This window comes from Penaeus vannamei, chromosome 24 (genome assembly GCF_042767895.1).
Source record: "Penaeus vannamei isolate JL-2024 chromosome 24, ASM4276789v1, whole genome shotgun sequence".
NCBI classification, from domain to species: domain Eukaryota; kingdom Metazoa; phylum Arthropoda; class Malacostraca; order Decapoda; family Penaeidae; genus Penaeus; species Penaeus vannamei.
Window position 1 is genome coordinate 33,367,420 of NC_091572.1, and position 5,000 is coordinate 33,372,419.

Here is a 5,000-nt window from a genome sequence, read left to right on the forward strand (position 1 = left end):
AAATAAATAAAAATCTCGTATTTGGCGAATGCAAACTTGAAAGCAAAAGAAAAATAACAAGATCAAAAATAAATAAATAAATAAATAAAAAATTAAAAATTCGTATTTGGCGAATGCAAACTTGAAAGCAAAAGAGAAATAACAAGATAAAAAAAAAAAAAAAAAAGATTCTCGTATTTGGCGAATGCAAACTTGAAAGCAAAAGAGAAATAACAAGATCAAAAAAAAAAAAAAAGATTCTCGTATTTGGCGAATGCAAACTTGAAAGCAAAAGAGAAATAACAAGATAAAAAAAAGATAAAAAATAATACAAAATAAAAAAAATCTCGTATTTGGCGAATGCAAACATGAAAGCAAAAGAGAAATAACGAGATCCAAAAAAATAAAAAAAATAAAAAAATGAAAAAAAATCTTGTATTTGGCGAATGCAAACCTGAAAGCAAAAGAGAAATAACAAGATAAAAAAAATAAAAAAATAAAAAAAGATTCTCGTATTTGGCGAATGCAATCTTGAAAGCAAAAGAGAAATAACAAGATCAAAAAAAAAAAAAAAAGTCTCGTATTTGGCGAATGCAAACTTGAAAGCAAAAGAGAAATAACAAGATCAAAAAAAAAAAAAAGTCTCGTATTTGGCGAATGCAAACTTGAAAGCAAAAGAGAAATAACAAGATCAAAAAAATAAAAAAAATAAAAAAATGAAAAAAAATCTTGTATTTGGCGAATGCAAACCTGAAAGCAAAAGAGAAATAACAAGATAAAAAAAATAAAAAAATAAAAAAAGATTCTCGTATTTGGCGAATGCAATCTTGAAAGCAAAAGAGAAATAACAAGATCAAAAAAAAAAATAAATAAAAAAAATAAAAAATAAATAAAAAGATTCTCATATTTGGCGAATGCAAACTTGAAAGCAAAAGAGAAATAACAAGATCAAAAAAATAAAAATAAATAGAAAATAAAAAAAATCTCGTATTTGGCAAATGCAAACTTGAAAGCAAAAGAGAAATAACAAGATAAAAAAAAAAAAATTGAAAAAAAAAATCTTGTATATGGCGAATGCAAACTTGAAAGCAAAAGAGAAATAACAAGATAAAAAAAATAAATAAAAAATAAAAAGATTCTCGTATTTGGCGAATGCAAACTTGAAAGCAAAAGAAATAACAAGATCCAAAAAATAAAAAAAAAATAAAAGAAAATAAAAATCTCTCGTATTTGGCGAATGCAAACTTGAAAGCAAAAGAGAAATAACAGATAAAAAAAAAATCTCGTATTTGGCGAATGCAAACTTGAAAGCAAAAGAGAAATAACAAGATCAAAAAAAAAAAAAAATCTCGTATTTGGCGAATGCAAACTTGAAAGCAAAAGAGAAATAACAAGATCAAAAAAAAAAAAAAAATCTCGTATTTGGCGAATGCAAACTTGAAAGCAAAAGAGAAATAACAAGATCTAAAAAAAAAAAAAAAAAATCTCGTATTTGGCGAATGCAAACTTGAAAGCAAAAAAATAACAAGATAAAAAAAAATAATAATAATCAAAAATAAAAAGAAATCTCGTATTTGGCGAATGCAAACTTGAAAGCAAAAGAGATATAACAAGATCAAAAAAAATAAAAAAAAATAAAAAATAAAAAAAAATCTCGTATTTGGCGAATGCAAACTTGAAAGCAAAAGAGATATAACAAGATCAAAAAAAATAAAAAAAAATAAAAAATAAAAAAAAATCTCGTATTTGGCGAATGCAAACATGAAAGCAAAAGAGAAATAACAAGATCTAAAAAAAAAATAAAATAAAAAAAAAAAAGATTCTCGTATTTGGCGAATGCAAACTTGAAAGCAAAAGAGAAATAACAAGATCAAAAAAAAAATAAATAAAAAAAAAAAAGATTCTCATATTTGGCGAATGCAAACTTGAAAGCAAAAGAGAAATAACAAGATCAAAAAAATAAAAAAGATAATAAATAAATACAAAGACTCTCGTATTTGGCGAATGCAAACTTGAAAGCAAAAGAGAAATAACAAGATCAAAAAAAAAAAAAAAAAGATTCTCGTATTTGGCGAATGCAAACTTGAAAGCAAAAGAGAAATAACAAGATAAAAAAAAGATAAAAAATAATAAAAAATAAAAAAAATCTCGTATTTGGCGAATGCAAACTTGAAAGCAAAAGAGAAATAACAAGATAAAAAAAAAAAAAAAAGATTCTCGTATTTGGCGAATGCAAACTTGAAAGCAAAAGAGAAATAACAAGATAAAAAAAAAAAAAAAAGATTCTCGTATTTGGCGAATGCAAACTTGAAAGCAAAAGAGAAATAACAAGATCTAAAAAAAATAAAAAAAAAAAAAAAAAAAAAAAAAAATCTCGTATTTGGCGAATGCAAACTTGAAAGCAAAAGAGAAATAACAAGATAAAAAAAAAAAAAAAAATCTCGTATTTGGCGAATGCAAACTTGAAAGCAAAAGAGAAATAACAAGATCAAAAAAAAAAAAAAAAAAAAGATTCTCGTATTTGGCGAATGCAAACTTGAAAGCAAAAGAGAAATAACAAGATCTAAAAAAAAAAAAAAAAAAAAAAAAAAAAAAATCTCGTATTTGGCGAATGCAAACTTGAAAGCAAAAGAGAAATAACAAGATAAAAAAAAGATAAAAAATAATAAAAAATAAAAAAAATCTCGTATTTGGCGAATGCAAACTTGAAAGCAAAAGAGAAATAACAAGATAAAAAAAAAAAAAAAAAAATCTCGTATTTGGCGAATGCAAACTTGAAAGCAAAAGAGAAATAACAAGATAAAAAAAAAAAAAAAAAAAATCTCGTATATGGCGAATGCAAACTTGAAAGCAAAAGAGAAATAACAAGATCTAAAAAAAAAAAAAAAAAAAAAAAAAAAAAAAAAAAAAAAATCTCGTATTTGGCGAATGCAAACTTGAAAGCAAAAGAGAAATAACAAGATCTAAAAAAAAAAAAAAAAAAAAAATCTCGTATTTGGCGAATGCAAACTTGAAAGCAAAAGAGAAATAACAAGATCTAAAAAAAAAAAAAAAAAAAAAATCTCGTATTTGGCGAATGCAAACTTGAAAGCAAAAGAGAAATAACAAGATCAAAAAAAAAAAAAAAAAAAAAACAAAATCTCGTATTTGGCGAATGCAAACTTGAAAGCAAAAGAAAAATAACAAAAAATAAAAACAAAAAAACAAAATCTCGTATTTGGCGAATGCAAACTTGAAAGCAAAAGAGAAATAACGAGATCAAAAAAAAAATCTCTCGTATTTGGCGAATGCAAACTTGAAAGCAAAAGAGAAATAACAAGATAAAAAAAAAAAAAAAAAAAAAAAAAAAAATCTCGTATTTGGCGAATGCAAACTTGAAAGCAAAAGAGAAATAACGAGATCCAAAAAAAAATGAAAAAAAAAGTCTCGTATTTGGCGAATGCAAACTTGAAAGCAAAAGAGAAATAACAAGATCAAAAAAATAAAAAAAATAAAAAAATGAAAAAAAATCTTGTATTTGGCGAATGCAAACCTGAAAGCAAAAGAGAAATAACAAGATAAAAAAAATAAAAAAATAAAAAAAGATTCTCGTATTTGGCGAATGCAATCTTGAAAGCAAAAGAGAAATAACAAGATCAAAAAAAATAAAAAAATAAAAAATAAATAAAAGGATTCTCATATTTGGCGAATGCAAACTTGAAAGCAAAAGAGAAATAACAAGATCAAAAAAAATAATAATAATAAAAAATAAAAAAAATCTCGTATTTGGCAAATGCAAACTTGAAAGCAAAAGAGAAATAACAAGATAAAAAAAAAAAAAAATTGAAAAAAAAAATCTTGTATATGGCGAATGCAAACTTGAAAGCAAAAGAGAAATAACAAGATCAAAAAAATAAATAAAAAATAAAAAGATTCTCGTATTTGGCGAATGCAAACTTGAAAGCAAAAGAAATAACAAGATCCAAAAAATAAAAAAAAAAATAAAAGAAAATAAAAATCTCTCGTATTTGGCGAATGCAAACTTGAAAGCAAAAGAGAAATAACAGATAAAAAAAAATCTCGTATTTGGCGAATGCAAACTTGAAAGCAAAAGAGAAATAACAAGATCAAAAAAAAAAAAAAATCTCGTATTTGGCGAATGCAAACTTGAAAGCAAAAGAGAAATAACAAGATAAAAAAAAAAAAAAAATCTCGTATTTGGCGAATGCAAACTTGAAAGCAAAAGAGAAATAACAAGATCAAAAAAAAAAAAAAATCTCGTATTTGGCGAATGCAAACTTGAAAGCAAAAAAATAACAAGATCCAAAAAATAAAAAAAAAATAAAAGAAAATAAAAATCTCTCGTATTTGGCGAATGCAAACTTGAAAGCAAAAGAGAAATAACAGATAAAAAAAAATCTCGTATTTGGCGAATGCAAACTTGAAAGCAAAAGAGAAATAACAAGATCAAAAAAAAAAAAAAAATCTCGTATTTGGCGAATGCAAACTTGAAAGCAAAAGAGAAATAACAAGATCAAAAAAAAAAAAAAAATCTCGTATTTGGCGAATGCAAACTTGAAAGCAAAGGAGAAATAACAAGATCAAAAAAAAAAAAAATCTCGTATTTGGCGAATGCAAACTTGAAAGCAAAAGAGAAATAACAAGATCAAAAAAAAAAAAAATCTCGTATTTGGCGAATGCAAACTTGAAAGCAAAAGAGAAATAACAAGATGAAAAAAAAAAAAAAAAAAATCTCGTATTTGGCGAATGCAAACTTGAAAGCAAAAAAGAAATAACAAGATCAAAAAAAAAAAAAAAAAAATCTCGGACTTGGCGAATGCAAACTTGAAAGCAAAAGAGATATAACAAGATCAAAAAAAATAAAAAAAAATAAAAAATAAAAAAAAATCTCGTATTTGGCGAATGCAAACTTGAAAGCAAAAGAGAAATAACAAGATCTAAAAAAAAATAAAATAAAAAAAAAAGATTCTCGTATTTGGCGAATGCAAACTTGAAAGCAAAAGAGAAATAACAAGTGAAAA